Source organism: Haliotis asinina, chromosome 10 (assembly GCF_037392515.1).
Source record: "Haliotis asinina isolate JCU_RB_2024 chromosome 10, JCU_Hal_asi_v2, whole genome shotgun sequence".
NCBI lineage: Eukaryota > Metazoa > Mollusca > Gastropoda > Lepetellida > Haliotidae > Haliotis > Haliotis asinina.
The window spans coordinates 15,564,095-15,588,264 of record NC_090289.1 but is presented as its reverse complement, the minus strand read 5'-3'; positions in this window follow the sequence as shown (position 1 = coordinate 15,588,264).

Genomic DNA, 24,170 nt, shown 5'->3' with positions numbered 1-24,170 from the left:
AAGAATGATTAATTGTCAACTGAATAGGAATAAAAGTGTGAAATCGTGTCATTAAAATCAAGATTTGTAATAAATCCAAGTATTTGTACGGCAATGGTCACAACATCCTTCAGTTAATTACACGTCGGATCCAGTCAGCCTCCTTCTACGCTGATTGGAAAATTACTCTTCTTTGCTCTAAACGTTACATGAGAACATGTTTCCCTCTTCCTGGGTCACCACTTCAGAAATCACCAGATAGAAGCCTATTATTGAAATCCACTGCCGTTCCAGGACTAGAATAATGCATATAGTGGCAAAATATCTTACTGTATCTGACGGCTCAGGAGAATATATGGACATAAATAAACATCAACTCCTTCGATAAATAAAGTATATCTATTCAAGGTGTTGAGAGTGTTGCGAGTCTTAAAGACGCAGATTTCAAGTGGAATTTGCACTTTCACTGTAATAATGTTTATGAATTAAGTACTCTATCAAATAGTATTAACATGCTTGATAAAAAAAGTTAGGCATGCATCCAAAGTTTGAAGTTATGAATAATGATTTATTTATTCACTGACACACTGATGAAATATAAATTATAAAAAATACCAATATCCCTAACTTATTTTGTCCAGTATACAAGGTGTTCACGTAAAGGGGAACGAGTCCGACCCTGCCGGTGGCGCCCGTCATTAACACATGCAAGGACTAGATCATTCTTCACCAGAAAACTAAACGTGGGATAATGTGGTTCACGTCGCAATATTGAATGCCATCGGGAGTCACTTCTATCAATGATGAATCAAATTGAGAAATATATGCTACATATTTTCCTAAAAACTTTTGAATTTTTTTTGAAAGTTGTAAGCCTAACAAAACACTACAGAGAAAGAGTTACATGAAGCTTTCCACATCCTCAGCAATATCAAACTGTAAGCGATGCTTTCGTTGGAGGTAGGATTACAGTCCATTTTCAGTCAAATCAAAGAAATAATAATGAACGCCACAGCTACATCCCTCGGATAGCGTTCAGTAATATCTCTACCAATGAAGCAGCGATGACATACATTTTGAGGGTTTTACTGGAAATATTGGACGAACTGGAAATCATGGAACTCCATACTGAACCAAAAAATGTGCACAGGTTGTCGTCTCAGCTACATTAAGCGTATTCGTTCAATTAATCGCTTGCATTTCAAATAACGTAGTGCTTCGAAGATCAGTTCCCCACTGGGAGTCTCTATCGTACATGTATGAGTTTCCGGCTTTCGTGATGTTTTGTGCAAAGGGCAACGTACATGGAAACAACATAGACGTTAACGGCCGTGTTAGAACACATTTACCTCATCTCCATCCAACTGATTTGCATTTATTATGATCGATTATATGTTTATAAATACCACGTGGCTACTTAACAGTAGGGTATGTAGTGACAGTTACTTCGAAAAAATTCCTCATGTGCATACATACATAGGGCCACTCGGGTATGTTTCCTTAAAGGTCACATGCAACGCTAAACATGCAACTTTACAGATTCTGGTACCTTTCGGTATGCACTTACCGAAACAAATCATAAAAAATGCCAATTCAACCTATAAAGTTGAAAAAAACGCGATAAAAAAAAGCCCACGGAATTGGAGTTCAAACGTTTCACTAAATTCCCCCCAGCTCTGGGGGAAAAACTGGTTTCAACAGTTGTACTGCGCTGCGTCCATAACGCATGCGCAGTGAATAGGTTCGCGGAGCTTGAAACAGTATGCATGCCCAGCGTCTTAGTTCGTGAGCAGTAGTCTAATCTTGGTTGTGTACACAAACAAGTAAATAATCTACTCGTTACGTAAAAAAAACTTTGATTGTGGTAAGCAGTCTGTCACAAAGAAAGCTCAGTGTCTGGTTTATTCACACCTATATGTCTACCTGCCTGTCTGCTAAAGACAACATGCAATACACAGCTTCAATCATTGACCACGTGCAATTTGAACTTAACACCTATCAGACTATACGACATAAAGAAAATAAGTTGATTTATGACTCGTGCACCCGAGTCTGCCACATTATGTAGTTTGGCATGTGTGATACACACTACACGTTTTTATGTCTGTGGGTTGCAAACAAACTACATTCATGTTTTTCGGATGACTGCATCTGATGGAAACTGATGCAAACTCTTGTCAGTTTCAAGTCCTGCTTTGTACTTGGACGAATGATAGATTCCAGCCACGCAGTAGTTTACCATCTCTACTGACATGATTTTTTATTCAGAGAACATGTATTTAACAAACCCAACATCTCTATATACATTCTTCATGGATAACGACTTCTTTTAGTGTATATGATTTTGTTTGACAACAGTATATGAATCCATGCTGAAACGACGCATCAAGTACACAAAAAGAAGTTGTTATCCATAAAGAATCTTACTTTCTTGTGACTGGCTATACTTCTAAAATGCCCATCAAACAGATCATCTTTCTGTACACACAATGAACTCTCAGCATATCACCAAATGAAACAGCCAATCGGAAGCCGTAGTTACACTTGAGTGCATATCCATCCGCTACGACTGGGTTCGGTCTCCCGAGGGCTTCGTTTCGGGGGAAGTAAGCCTAGGTACCAAATATTGCACTTTTGAATCTCGATTGTAATATAATTTTGTTTATTTGTTTTTTTAAAGCAGTAATGTATATTATATGTCATGAATAAGTGATAAATAAGTTTGATTTTTTGGTTGCATGTGACCTTTAAATAACTAATTTGTTTGAATTCACACGGTTATGTGAGGTAAAATAAGATTTAACGTCGTACCTTTGAACAGGTCGCTCATATGTCGCTGTGCACGTGCGTGTTTGTGTGCCTGCTTGTACTATCCCAGACTCTAGCTGATTTTATAGTGCTAGTTCACTGACACAGACACACAGACACACAGACACACACAGACAGTCACACACACATGTATATATGTACACACACGGAGACACAGAAAAATTCCTTATGTGTATATATACATATATACAAACATGTACTTTCTCAGACTCTAGCTGATTTTATAGTGATAGCCCACTGAGACACAGACAGACAGACACACAGACAGACACACACATACACACACATGTATATATATACACACGGAGACAGAAAAAATCCTCATGTGCATATATACATGGGCCCGGGGCATTACATAATTTAATTCTTTTTATTTCGTTGAATAATTAATTTGTTTAAATTTGTAATCTATCCAAGGCAGACACACTAAACGGACTGTGAAACTGAATGTAATGGAAAATAACCAGGTTATCGTGCTTACTTAACACAGGCTTATGACATAACAAGAAGTGTACAATCGACTCAGAGACTTGTTAAGTGGGTAACTGGGGTTAGTTTTACGCCGCATGTACCTATATTCCAGCAGCTGTTTTGTACAGATATTTTTTTTTTTTGGGGTGGGTGGGTGTCAGCTATTTTGCCTTCAATTTATTATTTTAAATAGGCAGGGGATGGGGGGAGGGGTGTCATGTGATTTGTACATAGAATGCGTGGAGGGCGGGGGCCTATTTGTTTTTTTTGTCCCAAGGGGGGCTACCAGATTTGTACAGAAAAAATATAAAAATCATCATCGTCCCCCCCACCCCTCCCCCTAGTCTGAGATCGGTCAGTGGCCAAGCATGACCCTGTCGTTGATATTTTCTTACAGTCAGATATTCCGCTTTTGTATGCATTCATTCAAGTCCACGTCATATCATGCAACATTAAATATAACTTGATATAAGCCAGAGTACCTTCATATGCATATGTGGAATCAAATTATTAAGCACGCGTTGTGTATCAACCACATAAAAACAGACAATAAGAGCCAGAAACTACACATAAAACAAAATTACTAAACTAACGTCACTTGATGTAAATTTGATCTCGAAACTGGTGATTTCTCATGTCGACGAGTTGTAGTTGGTGTTCTCTCGTAGTACTAGCAAATGACGTTACGGTTAACGCCGGCGTTCACTCCAGCTCCATAAGTTGAACATCTTGATCATGTCATATTGTTGACAGCTTCCTTTCATTTCTTACTTCAATTTGGCCGATTATGTGCAGACCCCGCTTCGAATTGAATGATGTAATTTCAGTGAAAGCTGTCTAAACCGGCACTGATTTGGACTGAAGAAACAATCCGGCTTAGAGAGTATGCCGGATTGTAGATTTGACACGCATACCTATTTCCTTTTGAATCGGTTTTACGCCATATTGATATATCTCAAGTATATTCAAAGTAAAAAGCATATTCAAAACTTATTGCTTCTGCATTGGTTGCATATTGTTGTTTTTATCAACACCATCATTCATAATCTAAAAGCAATCCAGACGGTATAACACATGAACCATCATATCCCAGTCGAAACGTTACCAGTATTCCTCAGAATCAATCAAAGAGGACGTTCTCTATACAGTGGAAGCTGTCTAAACCCGCACTCACTGGGACTGAAGAAATAATCCGGTTTAGACAAGGTACTGGATTGTAGAGCTGATGGTAAGTGTACAAGCCATGGATGGGGCTGTGATTGTAAGCCGGTTTGGACAACTTGCCGGGTTGGACAGTTGCCGGGTTGGACAACTTCCACTGTATTTGTGACGACTGAGATAAATGGACTGTAGGATATATAAATCCAAAGGATTTACTTGAATTCTGTAATCTGAAAACAGCCATGTTCAACAATGTCAGAACCACTGTTCTCACAAACTACCACCCCGCAAGACAAGCGTACTGAAAGGATAACATTTGTTACTAAACCCGTTGACCATTGTTATATCTATAGCTTTAACGTCAAAGCTTCTGGACAATTTCCAAAATTTCTAGTCACTATATTCCGAAATGCGGTTAGCAAACAGTTCACAAAAACTGGACTTGCCCATGAATGCGGGTAGCATCCATCTGAAAGGTGCATTTAGGTCAGAAGTATACCAGAGTGACTCCACATCATGCTACATATGGTTATGATTACAGGCTTGAACTGGTAAAATTGTCATAGACTAAATCATTTCAATAAGTTTCTTTAAAACTTCATTTACTCAAACGATCTGTTTGTTTCAGTATATGCCCAAAGTGCACAGAAATTCTATCCCCCTTTTCTATGTGATATATTTAGCAAACATTCGGAGATCCCCTCTTATCATCAATCCCCTTCCGGGCAGGACCCGTAATTCTCAAACGTTATCAATACATGTCAATTAACACCTCCCAACGTCTGCGAATCTTACGTATGTACATGTTACCTTGCACAATGTGGCGTAATGACTCTGTGTATGAAAATCTGACTGATATGGTCAGTCGAGAGACCATCCGGGGAGACCAACCAGCGAGACCAGCCACGGGGACCAAGCAGATCATCGACAGAAGTGGACAGATTGTGCGGCTAGTCTGGGTGTCGGCCCACCTACGACTACGTCGACGATGAAGAATTGCCGTCGGACTTCTGAATGTGTGTAAGTGTGAGGGCCGGTCTCCACAACGGGATCATTGGCCAGTCAGTCCCGATGTGCGTTCTGTCACATGTTTACCACCGTGTATACCATTTCGACCATCATTCAACCAAACAATCATAAAATACGGCTGTTGCTGTCTTCCTCTCTACCGTCGACTCTTGTCTTCCCTGTTTCTTGTCTACCATCCTAAACTACCACACACGCACTTGGACAAATTCAAGGAACTTTGGCAAACAATTCTTCGCCCAAACAAGGTGTACATATATTTACAGATATACTCATCCTAATAATGCACCTATATATATTTGAATAAAAACTTTGACGTAAACAACAGGCACCTTCGTGTATTCAGTATTGATTTGTTGATATATTTTAAATGGTAATTCTTCCTTACTTCTGCATATCTGTGTATGTAATATAACGGAGAATTCTATTACTCACTTCAATTTGCAGCAAGGTACGTATATGGAAATAAAAATAGTGTAGAGTGATATTAAGCTTACATGTACGTCTGTAACATACATAAAACCCCCGAAAACGTTGACTTCATTTTTTACTGAATCTTCTGGCAGTAATAATCTAGAAAATGAGACAAATACATGTGCACGAATGTGATGAGTCTGAACTGAAGATGGAAATAGAAACTCTTATCTGCTTCCAGCATCGGGAACCTGAGAGCAGCTCGAGTGACTGATGGCACATTTACCCGCAGAGTATAATACTGGCGCCGCCTACATCGGATACAAATTACTGTTTCGTCTAACATTTCCCCTGTCGTATCTTGGATCTAGTGCTTTCAAATAGAGGTCGTCTACGAGATTTCTGCTATTACTGACGGTGGAGGTAATGTATCGTATACTTACATCATTGCGATTTGAACATTTTTGGACATGTAAGATGTAGAGGAAGTGGATTGTCATGCATCATGTGTCATCAAAATTTCATATATTGTGTTCATTCTACTGATTGAAACGTGTTGACGGTACGGCAGCATGTAATTAAGAAAATAAAGATTCGTGGTGATCTTTGTCCAAACTAAGCGTTTCATTTGAATTATTATTACATTTCTTTAGCTTTCTTCATCAGATGTTTAGCTCCCTCGAATTCCGTTCTTCACCCATTGCCAACGCAACGTTAATTCATAATCTCACAGAACTGACAATATTAGTATTGGTTAAAGGACAGTAATTTATAGCGATATGATTTGTCATGATCTTATAATATTGTGAACCAAACTGTAGGCTATGTCATAAATTTAAGATGCCTCAATAAAATACCGCACGGACTGTGTCCTATCCTACGAGAGACAACTCGGTTTGAGTTACGTCATAATTAAATATTCCTGCCGCTTCCACGTACGTCTAGTTACCTGACTGCCGTTATAATGGTATACTGTATAACATTGCCTGCGTCTTTGCATCAATTATCGATGGGCAAAACAATTTCTTTCAATGAGCCTGTTAAACCAGATACTTTTGTTGATATTTTCACGCTGCAAGACATACATATACACGAAACCACAAACATGACAAATCAGCGGAAGCCCTATGAATTATGTCTGTCACTAGTCAAAGGCATGAGCAAAAAGTGAAACATTCTTTAGTCACCCTGCCGTTGTTCTGTATTGAACATTGAGTACAATACTGCATCCAAGCAGTTTTGTTTGGATTCAGCCAATTGGGTTGAACACCTCTTAAACAGGCTTTGTTTTCTTTGTCGACTGAGATGTCTTGTCTGTGGTTGAGGGTGATGACCCCAAGAATATTCCAAGGTTACAACGCGATCAACCAACGGGTTGTGTGTGTGTGTGTGTGTGTGCGTGCGTGTGTGTGTGTATGTATGTGTGTGTTTGTGTCTGTCTGTGTGTTTGTGTGAGTGAGTGAGTGTGAGGGTGTGAGCGCTCTTGTTCGCATTTGTGCGGGCAGTTGCATTTGTGTGCGTGTTTGTACCAACGAAGTAGTATCTGCATAGCATAGAAGTATAAGAAAGCTATGTATTTACATCCTGTGTGGACATATAACAGCTATTTGGAATGCAATGTGTATCTAGATTACGATTATGTGATCTCATGTACTGACTGAAATTTGTCTCCTATTAGAGAAGTCTACAGCTTTCCCCGTTTTGTTTTGCTTTGTTTTGCGTTAATTCAAGTCACACCTACTGGAAGTAAATTGTTCATTAGAAAAGCTATCACGATTAAATACCATGATTCAGACACTCTTTAATGTGTTTCTTTGGAGCTTACAAACATGTCAATGACATTTGTTAGAAATAAAATTTGTTGTGGCAAATGTGTTTTAGATACTATTTATAATGATTTAATTTAAATCTTTCTGATAATTACAATGATTATACTCACTCATCTCCACTTGCACGGCACTGTTGGCTACCCATTGGTCAAAACCGGTCACGTGCCGTATGTATATGTTTCTATGTTAAATTGGACTACGCGCGTCACTAGTTATCTTCTTTGTCTGCATTGTTTGTTAAAAAACGACCTGTAAAGAAATATCTTTCAAAAGAAAAGGGTGAGAATGAACATTTCGAAGATTTCGATCAAGCCACACTAAATGCCGTTCTTGTCAGGCTTCACCTGGATGTCAGAAGGTCTGACGGATCGCAATACACAGTGAACTCTCCGTGGAGAGTACCAGAAAAGGACTCAACCGTTATTTGAAATCTCCCCGTTGTAATAAGGACTCTGATATTGTAAAAGATAAGGAGTTCGAGAAAGCGAATGACCCATTTCGGCCCGCAATGGCCGAATTGAAAAGGAAAGGAATGGGAGTAACAAAATCACCATCCATCGATCAGTGAGATCGACCTACAGAAACTATATTCATCAACCTACATGAACCCAAACACACCAGTCGGCCTCCTAAACAAAATTCAATTTGACATTAGACTGTACCTTTTTCGAAGGGGTGAGGGAAATATGCACTACCAAGGATACATTCGGAATAATAAAGGATTCTTAAGGAAGAAATTGTGTCAGAAAATGTTTAGATGAACTCACCAAACATCACTGTGAAAACGACAAGGAACTTGTATCCGCAATTATGCCTGAAAATCCCGATGATCCATCCTGCCCTGTCGCATCATTTACAAAATATCTTAACAAACTCTGTCTGTCCTTTCCTAGGCTGTGGCAAACACCGCGGGATCGTTTCTTAGATGACGACGCTATTTGTTAGTGCAACGTTCCCGTTGGAGTGAATACTCTCCAGAAATTCATACCATGCACAAGAGTTGCAACCTTTCCACGGTATACAAAAATCACTCTACTGTTCAGATGTCACTTCGCTCCAGCTCAAGTAATGGCCGTCACTGGCCACAAGAGCGTTTCGTCTCTCTCTGTTTATCAGCGAGTTGACGATTCCGAGAAATGAAGTATGGGGAAAACCAACCAGAGTAAATTGAGCTCAACTCCACCTTGTCTTCCTCGGTCGTCTACTTGCCCTGCCTTGATGCCAGCGTGCCAAAACGTCTCCTACTCGGTCCAGCTGTGCGCCATGACACTTCCTAGCGGCGATCATGACCGATGCCTTGACTTTCTCTTGAGAGGGGTCAGCATGGAATATCACTTAGGAGACTTCAGCGACACAAATGCTGCAACTTCTAGGCCACAAATGCCACTTCTGTACCACTGTACTTTAAACAATCTGCACAATCACTACAACGAGCATATATTGTCCATGCGTTGACCAGAACATCGACACGTCTCACTGAGTCTAATGCGAAGATATTTTATGAGGCTAGAGTGCATTCCACAATACAGGTTATGCTGACCAAACCTGGACACCCAAGTTGATAAATGTTTCATGTTTAATAGAGTTGCAGTTACTTATGTCGTTCTGTGTTACCAAACAGTTCTCGTAAATTGAAAAGTTTGACAGTGAATGACGGTGTGGTTTTCGAACGTTTGATTGCTCCGTTTCTAACGTGGAATGTCAAACGCTTATGAGAAATCGCCGTTTCAGCTACCGAATTGCTAAACTTGTATACGTCCCTTGTTTCTGTCAAGAACCGTTGCACGGTACTAGATCAAACTTTTCGTGCGGAATGCAATGAGGTGAGCCAAAACAGTGTTAGTTTGCGCATAAACAGTTATGCCTACACAACCCGACCGCCATTATGATTGTCTCATAATTTCAGTCTATATTTAAAGTATTTAGTAAGGATGCTCGTTGAGATAAATTCGTTACGATGTGTTCACACATGATAACATAGTATAATTTTAAATATCTTATTATGAAAGCTCCTTTAGATACAGGTAAGTTTAGAAATTTACTCTATATGCCATCGAAGTTGTTTTGGTTCATTATTTATGTTTATATCAACAAGCATTTTTATGATGTAAACAGTCGAAATGAAGTCCTTATGCGTTCATTTTCAAATTATTAATCGTATACATGGCATTGTGCATTTATATTTCTCAATGACTGACTGGAAAGAAGACCATCCAAACTTCAGAATATATCGTGAGTATATAAATGTTACGATATTTAAGTTGACTAAAATGAAATAACTTTCTGAACTCATGGAACATGTGGTTCTGGATAGGTTTCGATGGCCAACTGAACACACACACATACACATCAACTGTTTGTACACGTGGCGGATTCCAAACCAGCTGAAATGACAACTGTGTTCACAGTAACAGAAACATGTCAAACAACAAAGCTCAATCAACTGTATATATTTGAGGTCATGGATCAGCCGTTATCTGCAACAACCAGCAGGTTTTGTGGTCTAAGCCAGGAGCATTCAGCTCCCTCGTATTTCCCTTGTGGGATTTCACACGGTTTGGTGCTACATTGCTTCCATTGAGTGTTTTGAGTAGACGATGGTTTGTGGGATATGCTGATTCTGGAATCGGACACTTCAAGTACTGATACTAGAATATTTTTAATTTTTTTTTTTGATAGCAAGTAGTACAATATATTGGGTATTACAGGTAATACGGAGAAAGGATTTATTTAAACTGTGGGAAAATCGGAGACAGCATAAGTTAAATGACTGTATGAATAAAGTTTAGGGAGAGTTAGGAAAGTAAGAGGGGAGAGAAGGAGATATGATCAAACATTGGTTTGCGTCCATCTACATTACTGAGGGGCTACATTTGTCTGTAAGTTTGGTCTTGTGTGCGGAAATGAATTTGTTTATGTTATTATATTTACTGACACTAGAATATGGACTGACATGGTTGTCCAGAGATTCAATGGGACTCGGCGAGTGAAGGTGGCATTACTAACAGACAGATAAATATCAGCATTAATTCTATGGACTCTTAGGTGAATGGCCTGTTACATGATAGGCAACACCCATGAGGAATACAAACCAACTTTGCTGAAGATATATGTAGAACACGTAAGTGATCTCGTCAAACACACGCAGAACAACACAATTAATCCGTTTAATACAGATTCTCATCCTGAAGTACTCCGTCAACTGACGTGCATTACTCCCTCACGGGAATACAAGAAACTGGCAAAAAAACCCGGAAAGATTATGTGAATTCTACATTGAAAACGGAGGTAAATCGGAGCTTTTGCAGTCCCATTACCACATCGGATGTCAGGACATTCATTGGCACGAGGAAGGCAACTTTATTCACGATCAGAGAAATCAGTCCTTTAATCATATTTCGTCTAACTTTAAACTTTGCTATATGTTGTGTCAATGTCACTCGGAAAATGTATCAGTGTTGCTATAGCACCCGCCCCAAGTTCACATTTCAGTGACGATGAACATGACAAATCAGCAACGAGTGATCTGAGACACACACTAAAGAATGAAGGCCCAGGTATACCGAGATATCTCCAGGTACTTCCTCTGAGACAGTGTACATAACGGCATTATAGATCTCTAGTGGACGTCAAGGTAAACCTTTTCAAGCAATTTTTTAGGCGACTATGTCAACTTCAACAAAGCAAATGTTTCGCAGGTACGTTCATGATGAATCAGTTATAAACGACAAGACGAACTGAAGTTTCATACCAATAGTATTAAGTAATTCGTGATCGTTGTATACCATCAATTCATGAATGATGACACCAATAAACAGATCAGGTTTAGATTCTTTTATGACAAATCAGCGGACGCCCTGTGAATTATGTCATTGTTATAGAGTAAACAACTTCAAGATGTTATGTCATATGTTCAAACGACATAATTGTTTCTGTAATGTCCGAAGCGCAGGCATGACGAACATGAGCTCTTTGTCACTCCAGCTTAATTTTCTAAGAGCAAAAGAGTAAGAAGCTGGAACAAACACAAATCATGTTTTGACAGTAAAGTTGGAATCCACATTGGACGCTTGCAGTACTAACAATCAGTCATTATAACTTCAAAGAATCCAGAATATTAAAATATTACAACATCTCTCCACAAGAACTGCCAAATAATACTTTGAGGTTAATTGTTGGCAGTTAAAAATCTAAGATTTGATATGTGAGTTCGTATTCACAACATAAACGAGTAGCCATATACAAAGTATGTGCTTTTTATTCAACAATGTTTTCTAGTTGGATTTACACATAAATAAAGATTGTCATTACATAAACAAGGGCAGAAAGTTACGTTGATGACTTACGCATGATATGAAACATAAACACTTACATTTTGGTTCCTCTAAGGTTAATTTACGGATAAAACATCAGTGACAACAGACACCGTCCAAAGGACGTCAATCAGCATGAGCGACAGTTATAAATCAGCATTGCCCTGACCGGGAATAAATTAAATCAAAACGGCCCTCTTACAACACTGTTACCATGGAACAGCACAGTTTCAATACATGTCCAAAGTTGACATGTCCAAACCATCTGGTCCCTTTGTCTTTTTAATGTATTCAGCCAACATTCGGTGTATCCCTTCTCATCATCGTCGGCAGATCGCACGTATGTACATGTGCCTGGGTCAGTACCCTTGCACAACTTGGCGTAATGGCCCTGTGTATAAAATCTGACAAATATGGTCTGTCAGAGTGACCAGTCACGGAGACCAGTCAGGGGGACGAGACGGGCCGAAATCTTCGACACGGATTGTGCAGCCTCACCAACGAGTACCTCAACAATGAAGAATCGCCGTCCGACTACTTCTGCATCTGCGCAAGCAGGGGTGTCCATATCGGAAACATTTGCCACTCAGTCCCGATAAGCCTTCTGTCACTTTATTACTATTTCGACCATTATTATCCAACCATAATAAAACATAACTGCTGCTACCTTCAAATATGCCGCTGACTTTTGTCTTCCGTGTCTTGTCCATTATCCCGAACAACCATCTGAGAGTATCCCCAGCAGAAGCTCTTGGAGGTCTATATTCACAGACATGAACAATCCTGAAACTTTATGTAATAACCCTCTGCTGCTTAGGATGGGGCATTTGCCATAATCCCCCGGAGAACACAGAATAACGATGTGATTCCTTGTGTACTTTGGGGAGATGGCATAACTACATACTACTATTACATACTTGTGTGCTCCTCTCGGCTCCGAAGCCTATGCATAGAATGAGCATGTGGTGTAATGCTACCATGTACCAAAATGTGCATTTGTCAGGGAGGTGAAAAGTGCATGAATCAGTGTGAAAGGTTGACAGTCACAGTAAACAGAAACAGTATTCATTTCATACACAGACACTGAAAATTGTGTATGAATATAACCATAAAGATTTGCAACTTTTCCATAGATCTTTATTCAAAGACATGCAAACCCTTGGCGTATTTCTATTTGTTGGTGATCGTTGAATTTTTCACCCTGATATATTATTATATGATACTTCATTCGATTTCTACTGCCTTGTGATGGGCACAGCGAGTTCAAGTTGTCACAATAAGTGAATGATTCCTGAGGGATCAATTGCATAACACCAATAATTCAAGCCATCGTGGTGATTTATTTTATTTATTTATGCATTATTATTTATTTATTTATTTTATACACCAGAACGATGACTTTACCTGATGTTATGCAACTGATACGAACTGATACAATTAACATATATCCATATAAGATATAAGATCTCAAAGGTTTCCTATTGTGTTACCACATTCCAGCCGCTCAGGTAAATTTCCACATATCATTCAGATACAGAGTAAGCTGAATCCATGCAGTTTTTTACATGATGAAATTCACAGATGATTTGCCTTGTAGTTCACGTTTATTATTGTAAGTAGGAAAGGGGAATGGAAAATATACCGAAATAGAACTGTAGCGCTTCCATGAACATGAAATGCTGTAAAATGAGTCCAGAATGTAAAGAAAACCAATACTCAAGGGACCATTTCAAAACCTACTTGAGTGGAAAGGATGGATAGTATACAAAGCCTTCACACAGCAGCGGTTGTTGAAGGAACACACGGTAACTGGACATTCCTTTATTGTGTCCAAGCACTGCCTCTGTAAACTTGAGCTACGTTTGGGTTACCGATGTAAAACAATTGCAGCCGACAGCGGAAAGGTGTAGTGTTTCCGAGACATTTTAAGAGGAACAGTTAGAGAAACAGCTACTTCCGGTTCTACTTCCTAAATCACTATTTGTTATGGACAATGCTCCCCACCACAATTCACGCGACCAGAACAGAAGGGTGTCAACGTAAATTCAAGAAAGGAAGACATGACATCTTGGTTGAAGTCACTTGATATTCCATTTCCCGCTAAGACTACCAAACCTGTGTTGTATGACACTGTCAAGAAAACCCTGTGTACAGTAGAACTGTATAAAAAACAATTAACATTTTCACATATGAAAATTAACCGAATATCGAGTCAAATTTCTTTTTTAAGTTGGGAATATACATATCCACCTTCTGTAATGACTTTGGAGACTATTATTTTTTTCATCACAATGAACTTTTCAACTTTGAAAATTTCTCTCAAAATAAACATGAACTTTTGACGTTTTAGAGTGTACTTGTTAATCCCACATGAATGGATATATTTTTGGCAGTTAGGATAATATGGTTTAATAATCTGTCTGTATAATGTTCCAAACCAAACAAGATATTTTGTTATTTCAGTTGCATTCTCAGTAGAATCTTTCATCCAGACTTCAAGTTCGTTCCAGAATGTTTGTGTTAGTTTAGATTCCCAATGAACATGAAAAATATTCTCATTCAGCTCATTACAAAAGCAGCAAACAGAACTGTCAACAAGTTTAATTTTAAATAGTTCATTTTTAGTAATGATAATACAATGCCGTGTAAAAACTTGTATTGGAAATCAAGTATTTTAACATCTTTCAAACCATTTCAATATTTCTGTTCCAGGGACACTCATTTATGAGTACATCAAAAACCGGGACATTTCTGTCTAATAGTATATTTCCAAGAATCAGTAAGTGTATTCAAAACATTTCCTTCCGCTTATCAAATGGCAAAAAACCGGTATTGTCACACAGGTCCTTAATTGTAAGAATGCCTTTACTTGCCCAGTGTTTATTGTAATGTGTTGGGCTTTTGAAACGTAGTGGCTGGGCTAGGATGTCGTAAATATTACCAGAACTCACATGACTCTTTTTACAATATTTGTTCCAAGCTTCCAAAACATCCCTCCAATAATGGTTATCGATGTCTGTTACTTGATCAACATTTGCACCAGATTTTAAAATGACATCGACAGCAAAATTACAGGGATTTTCAGCTGTTGTTTTTCTACACATGATCTCAGGTTAGCTACTTTCAGAGCTTCACAAATAGTTACAGCGTCAACTATCCTTAAACCACCATTTTTGTATACGCTTTTCACATTGTTCTATTTGCTTTTATCAGGTTTGTCATTCTATATGAATTTAAAAAAGATATTTTCCAATGAAGTAATGAAGTCTTTAGGAGGACTAGGCCGAGTATTGAATATATGAACAAGTTTTGAGAAAGCCAAAGTTTTTATGACAGTTATTTTACCAATCAGTGTCAAATGTCTTTTCCTCCATTGTGAAAGCAGTCTATTTATCTTATTTAGTCTTTTTCTTGTATTGATTACCCACCGACTGTTAAGATTTGTGTGGAATTTAATTCCAAAGACTTCAAACACACCATTTGTCATTCTGTCTTAATGTTTTTACATAGTATGTAAATACTATTTCTCTTTGATCCATATTGCTTTTCTCTTATCAATATTTATTTGAAGTCCTGACATTTTATAAAACATATTCATCAACAGCAGCCTTTAAGCCTTGTTCAATTTCGTCTAGAAATGGTTCCGTATCAACTGCATATTGGTTTAATTTAAATACCCATTATTGTCAATAACAGTACTGCAGAACGTGTCTGGGGCATTGTCAAAGGCGATGTTGGCAGAAATGATTTGGAGAAACTGTTCAGATATAGTGTAGAAAATATTGGAACAACCACTTGGGCCAATTATATTGATACATGTGAGACCGAATTCCAAGCTTCATATAGAAGAAAAGACGGTTTACATCATGCAACGATCAGTCGAATCGGTCAGATTATTTCAGTTGACAATGACAGTAACCATGAAAATATTTAACGATTTCGGAAGTTTTGAGTCTGTCTGATACCCTTTAGCTGTTCTGCTTATCGTGCATAAACACCAACATTTACATGATCGTTTGTTAAACAACATTTCCTCTTCTACACGCCAGTGTCTAAAATTATAGTGACGATTTGGTATGAACAAATAACTTAACAATAAGTTAACATTCTGTTACATGTCGACAGAAGATTATGTTTCATCCTCTTGTTGGCGTTTCAAAAGCATAGACTCGAATCAGTAGTAGAGTACATATAATACCATGTAACTTGGAGATATGTGGTTATGATGACGATTCGGATCCGCAGTCATTTCCTGAGGGTTAAAATTTACGAGGAAAAATTATATCCGATGGAATTACAGTTGTTTTTGCTATAAGAATGATGTATTGCGGCTTGTTGCACGAGACACTGTTACCAACACGGATAGACAATTCGATGAAAATTTTCACATTCAACATGTACCACATACCAGACGTGACAGCATATCCCGGTTACTTTCACGTGTCAATAAATGCCATTCTTCAATGATTGGGTACAACAAATACTCCCACACGTGTACATTTAAGGACAGGTACAACATGAGCACAATATATGTGTTTGAAGCTGGCCACTCACAAACGTCAATTGCCAGACAGTTTTTAAACCTAAAGAGTGATATCCCGGCTTATAGAACGATACCGGCAAATGAGTGGGGTGACGATTAGGGTGGGAAGGGGAAAGCCCCAATAGTCTTCTCCAAAGCGTGAGGTGATGGGGGTAGTCTTGTCGTTAAAGCTCTCGCTCGTCAAGTAGAAGAGCCTGGTTCGATTTTCTACATGCGTACAATGCGCGAAGCCCATTTTTTGTGTCCCCTGCCGCGATATTGTTGGAATATTGCTGAAAGTGGCACGAAGGCACACTCACTCAATTTACCTGAGCGTTTACTCCATTGAGTTGATGAACGCATCCATTCCCTCCCCGGAATGGGAGACAACGTCACCGCTGATACAAGAGCCTGGGTTTGAGGACATTGATACAAATCTGGTTGTAAATCTGAAATCAAGACATCCGTGAAGAATAATGCACCTGACTGTGGCACACAGGCGCCTCAGACATCGGTTGGCACAGGAGTTCAGCTTCTGCGTTAGAGACAGAAGACAACCTGCTTGAATTTAGGACATAATGTTTGCAGCAGAAATCTTTACCATGTCCCACTGACATCAGACGCCAGACATCGGTTCACACAGCTGTTGTTTGTAATACATATGGTTACTCTTTCACTGCAGTGACAATTTTAAAGAAACTTTTCATGATAAGAACACACCGATGGGGCACAACAAGTCAATGGGGCCACTTGAATACATGTCATGCAAACATCTCATTATGTAGTGCTTGAAATTTAAAGTATTCTGGATTGTGTATGTGAATTATTCATATGCTGTTCCACACATTAAAGGAAATGGAACTGTGTAAAAAGCGGAAGCTCGTTTGAAAAATTCAGTTGTTTATATCCATAAACCATTCTCATTCCGGAATGGCATAATTTTGTAATCAAATCTATGCTGCTTAACTAAACGGTACGTGGTCAAAACCCGATGTTTGCGTCCGTTCGGCCTGATTCTTAGACTGGATATTCAGAACCCGAAATCGATTATGTAAGTCCATGTTTTGTAACTGTTCCAGTACCATTTTGTTGTTGTTGTTGCTGCATATAGATTACCTCTGCCTCTTGCACCCCCAGACGTTCAATCATATTGAGAAACATATAACCTTGTACCAATCTTTCAAGACGCCTCGGTGTATTTCAGTGATTCATGTATCACCCACAGTCAGGATAGCAGCAAGTTTGACTTCATTGTTGAAGCCAACAACCATACCTCACACACATGGAGACGAACATGTTCATCATGCGTTACAACTGGTTGGCTGTCTTAGCCAGTGATCAGAATCATGAGAGTATCCACGGTGACAGAACACAACTTGATCGACTCGTCCAACGATCGCGGTTCCATGCGTTTTCTCAGAATCTACTGAACTTACATGAATGAAGGTTGCATGCTTATCACTGAGACAGTTATCAAACATGTCTTAAGTTAATTCCTATGCTGCATACACATTTGCCTGAACAGTGTCTGAAAAGGACCAAGTATTCTCACAAACGATTGAGTAACATGAAATTACTTAAAAATGAGTTAGACTATCTGTGTTCAGAGTATATTCTTGTCGAGGATGGGATGATTGTGAGTAGTCGCATGTAGTCATTTGTTCTAATGCCATAACAGAACCTTTTTGTCCAGTTTTAAAGTTCCATAAAAAAAATTCAATTTTAGGTGGCATCTGTTTCCATATTATTATCCTTCACACATAATTCTACTCTGCCCATCATGTCTTGTGTTAGGTTCCAGCGTTAATATGGATGTTTTACCAGAAACTCCTTATAGTTATGGGAAGGTTTTCGTCGTTCTTAGACATACAACTTCGGAACAAGATCAGTTGCCCAGAATTGTCAGATGCATATTCGCAGTACGTTGGAAAAGCCACTATTACAGACGGAGTTGCCAATTATCTTCTCATTAGTGGTGAAAAAGCAATTGCACATCTGGCATGTTCCTGAATGCATCGATATCGCTAATATCGTGCACACAGAGCTGCAACTGATTTCTACCACAGAATACACAACAGACCCATGATCATATCAGGATAGATTTATTCCTTCTGTTACCAATTAGATGTTCTTAGTTAAGACTTCAACTATACACACTTCCGTCTAACAAGCATAACGCACAGCTAATGCGTACATAACATCTTAGGGCCAATTACCAGGCAATGGGACTGATCATAATGGTAACGACAATCGTATCACATAAGATAAACATGTACATTAACATGTGTAGAAAATTGATTCTTCTTAAACATGACGTGGTTGTGATTGGAGAAATGCCACTGTAAAATGGAATGCATGTATATGTATGCCGTATATTTAGTGTTTACGACTGATAATAATGGCTCAGGCATTGTTATTGTTCAGACACTATCTCCTTCATTCATATATAAAAATAAACGTTAGTGCATTTACATTATCAAAACGAAAACAGCAGTGACAATGATATGATGCAACTTTGGTTGGTATTGAGCATGCTCCTTTTATCGTGAGCTCGCTGTGTTCGTGTTTTGTTCATACCCATGTCTTATCTGTGTAGAAGCATAAAGTCCTTTCATCTATATAGTGTATGGAATTAGGCAGAATCAGTGAGTGAGTTTAGTTTTACGGTGCTTTTAGCAACAGGGCAGTAAGGTCACGGCCGGAAACACCAAAGATGGTCTTCACATATTTCACCCATGTGGGGAATCGAACCCACGTCTTTGGCGTGTCGAGGGAGCACTTTATTCAAAATGCTACCCGACCGCCCCGAGTTGGGAAAAGCAATTGTAATGCTTAGTGTGCGTATTCTGTGTATTGGTCTCTGTGAAAGTACCAAGTATACATGTGATATCCAATGTGTAAAAGTAGGAAATGGACGTGGAATTATAAATGTGTACAACTAGCATGTGTAGTGGTGTGTGTATTTGTGGAGTGTACTCCCTGAAACTCTCCAATGTCCTTGTGATGGTTACTGTCTACCATCAGTATTGTTTCATGCGTACAGACTGGGTGGTAAAGTATCAAGAGTACTTCTATGTGGAAGTATTGTGTGTATTTGTGGAGTGTACTCCCTGAAACTTTCCAATGTCCTTGTGATGGTTACTGTCTACCATCAATATTGTTTCATGCGTACAGACTGGGTGGTAAAGTATCAAGAGTACTTCTATGTGGAAGTATTGTGTGTATTTGTGGAGTGTACTCCCTGAAACTTTCCAATGTCCTTGTGATGGTTACTGTCTACCATCAATATTGTTTCATGCGTACAGACTGGGTGGTAAAGTATCAAGAGTACTTCTATGTGGAAGTATTGTGTGTATTTGTGGAGTGTACTCCCTGAAACTTTCCAATGTCCTTGTGATGGTTACTGTCTACCATCAGTATTGTTTCATGCGTACAGACTGGGTGGTAAAGTATCAAGAGTACTTCTATGTGGAAGTATTGTGTGTATTTGTGGAGTGTACTCCCTGAAACTTTCCAATGTCCTTGTGATGGTTACTGTCTACCATCAATATTGTTTCATGCGTACAGACTGGGTGGTAACGTATCAAGAGTACTTCTATGTGGAAGTATTGTGTGTATTTGTGGAGTGTACTCCCTGAAACTTTCCAATGTCCTTGTGATGGTTACTGTCTACCATCAGTATTGTTTCATGCGTACAGACTGGGTGGTAAAGTATCAAGAGTACTTCTATGTGGAAGTATTGTGTGTATTTGTGGAGTGTACTCCCTGAAACTTTCCAATGTCCTTGTGATGGTTACTGTCTACCATCAGTATTGTTTCATGCGTACAGACTGGGTGGTAAAGTATCAAGAGTACTTCTATGTGGAAGTATTGTGTGTATTTGTGGAGTGTACTCCCTGAAACTTTCCAATGTCCTTGTGATGGTTACTGTCTACCATCAGTATTGTTTCATGCGTACAGACTGGGTGGTAACGTATCAAGAGTACTTCTATGTGGAAGTATTGTGTGTATTTGTGGAGTGTACTCCCTGAAACTCTCCAATGTCCTTGTGATGGTTACTGTCTACCATCAGTATTGTTTCATGCGTACAGACTGGGTGGTAAAGTATCAAGAGTACTTCCATGTGGAAGTATTGTGTGTATTTGTGGAGTGTACTCCCTGAAACTTTCCAATGTCCTTGTGATGGTTACTGTCTACCATCAATATTGTTTCATGCGTACAGACTGGGTGGTAACGTATCAAGAGTACTTCTATGTGGAAGTATTGTGTGTATTTGTGGAGTGTACTCCCTGAAACTTTCCAATGTCCTTGTGATGGTTACTGTCTACCATCAGTATTGTTTCATGCGTACAGACTGGGTGGTAAAGTATCAAGAGTACTTCCATGTGGAAGTATTGTGTGTATTTGTGGAGTGTACTCCCTGAAACTTTCCAATGTCCTTGTGATGGTTACTGTCTACCATCAATATTGTTTCATGCGTACAGACTGGGTGGTAACGTATCAAGAGTACTTCTATGTGGAAGTATTGTGTGTATTTGTGGAGTGTACTCCCCGAAACTTTCCAATGTCCTTGTGATGGTTACTGTCTACCATCAGTATTGTTTCATGCGTACAGACTGGGTGGTAAAGTATCAAGAGTACTTCCATGTGGAAGTATTGTGTCTATTTGTGATGTTTACTAGTCACGATGGTTCTTTGTCCAAGTATCACATGTCCCTGAGATAGGTGTTATGTGAAACAAATTACGGATGTTTCCTGTGTGAAAGTATCGACAGTGCTCTCATTTGAACGTATGATGTATAATTGTATGCGTGATGTTTACTGATGGAAAGTATCACAAGTTATTCCTTATGTCTGATGTTTGAATGTTGTGTTTTAAACGAATTGTCCAGTAGTATATCCTTCCTTGGCGGCATTTAGTGCACGTGTGGACCCTTCTGTGCGAATATATCACCTACACAACCGTGTATCTTGTGTGAACGTATAATGCGGACTTGTGATGTCTACTGTGTGGAGATATTAAGTACATGTCGTGTATATTGTAGAGAGTAAAATGTCAACCTTTGAAGTCTATTGTGTGAATATATCAAGTAAACGACATGTATATTGTGTGGACGCATAGTGTAGACTTGTAATGTAACTGGTATTTAAGTAGGAGACGATCAAATGTACTTATGATGTTAAATGCGCGAAAGTATGAAGTATACCCTCGATGTGTAAAGTATCAATAGTGAAGGATCAACTATATATGTCAGATACACACACACACACACACTATATATATATATATATATATATACACACACTATATATATATATATATATACTGTGTGAAAGAGCACGTATACGTTTACTGTGTTCTGTATGAAGGATCAAGTATATGTGTACTGTTTTCTGTGTGAAGTGTGTGTGTACTGCGTGAAGGACCAACTAGACTTGTACTGTATTCTGTGTAAAAGATCAAGTGTACATGTTTTTGTACTGTATTCTGTGTGGAGGATCAAGAATATTTGTACTGTATTCTGTGTGAAGGATCAGTATATTTGTACTGTATACTGTGTGAAGGATCAAGAATATTTATGTTCTATACTGTGTGAAGGATCAGTATATTTGTATTGTATTCTGTGTGAAGGATCAGTATATTTGTACTGTGTTCTGTGTTCTGAGAAATGAAATGATTCTGTATGTTATGCGTTCTATATTTATTCATGAATGTTCTATTTATTCCTGAATATTAGCTTGCCATTGTTGTTAGTGAGTTCACACCTTATGTCTCAGCTGATATCTCAGTGGTATACAGTGGTTAGAACCAGTGACCGTATCTATTTTATGGCCTTTGTGAGAACGAATTCTGCAACTGAATGAAAGACGGTAAAACAACAACTTTAGCACTAAGGATTTCATATAAAACGTTACTATTAGACCAAACATAATATGACAGTTACATGAAGTCGAATAAAATAATGCGTTAGTTGACCGTGCATAAGCTAAAGCGTCTTCACTGAATATGTACTGTATGTGTGCTCAATACACCCATATGTAAGCCAGTTTGTATTTCATCCTAATCAACCTGCCCCTTATTAGCATTACTACAGTTAATAGATGCTCGTGAATGTCATGAACACACAGTACACTTTGGTATTACAGACATATTTTATTATGTCGAAGAGTAGAGTCTTCATAGTAGTAAACATAGCAGACACTACTACACTCATGGCGTCTAAACTGATGAACAAATACCAAGAGAGAAGAAACACATACATGAAACACGTCTAAGTGTGTATGTAATTATGCTTCTTTATGAACTGAAAAGACAACGTAACCGAATGCCCTGTACATTGACATATACCTCAGGGTACCACTCCACTATCTGAATGTTTCTTTTGTTGAGGAGGTCAAAGACGTTCTATAAACAGTTTTATTAAATCCGATCTGCTCTGTGTCGGTCACATTTGTGATGTTTACAGAAACATCAAGGGTAACTACAAACACCCATGTTGTGAATGGTTCATGGAACCATCCTCAATATTATGCTGTTGAACGGGAGATTTCCAACACTACATTATTGTACGTCCTCAAGGCTCATCTCATTCAATACACGTTTATTCTTGTGCATTCATAAATGTTGCTTGATCAAATTAGGAAAGGAAAGCATTGATCCGATGTAATCACAACATCCAAAATCAGTTTGCTTTGTTCTCAAACACAAACAGGTTTGATTAAAATCAATGACAGGCGTTTTCCTGGCGTCCAAACTAGATCGCTTGTGCGTCAAGGATCATTACAATGCCAGTGTCTTGTGAAAGTTGGTTCCTCTCATGAAATTTCCCCATTGTGTTGAAACCAGACAGCCATGACCTTTGAAAGTTAGTGGTATGCAACATCTGTCAAAATATTTTCTTTTCTTAAGAGCTCGTAGCAGTGTACGACCATGCGTTTTAACTAATGTTAGTATTCCTGAAAATTCCTCTAAAACGGTATCAAATAGTGAGGAGTTTATTTTGTAACAATAGCTAAGTCACACCACTCTTGTCGAATTGGGTACTGCGCTGCCAAGCCGAGGATCACGTACCAGTTAAACGTGGAATGGAAATCAACTAGGTGTGATTACTGGAATGTCCAACTACTTCCGTGGACACACACTGAATATGAATGAACAAGACTGATCGAGGCGTTTATGTGACTGCCATATATATATACATGCAGAGTACACAGATGCTGGACATACTTGATTGACTAAATATTTGGTCCGTTAGTGGCAGTATGAATTTTGGCAAAATAACACACATCTAATCCTCTTTTTAAAATGATGGCTCAAAATCAAACTTCCATCAACTAAACTCCAGTTGGACATCATATATACATTCAATAATATTCTTTACACATTTATCAGGGAGTGTCCATATTCCCATCTACACGTGAAAAGCCTGATTGATCCATGTTCGATTGCATGAATTACAGGCACATTATTTCTAATTGTCACACATATAATTCACATTGATGTTTGATTTGTTGCAATGCGTTTGATGAGAGGGATGTCGGATTAATGATATCAAGAGGTTTTCTTATATTTACACTGATTGCTCATGTAATCACACCACTAATTATGCTTTCTGATTCAAGACA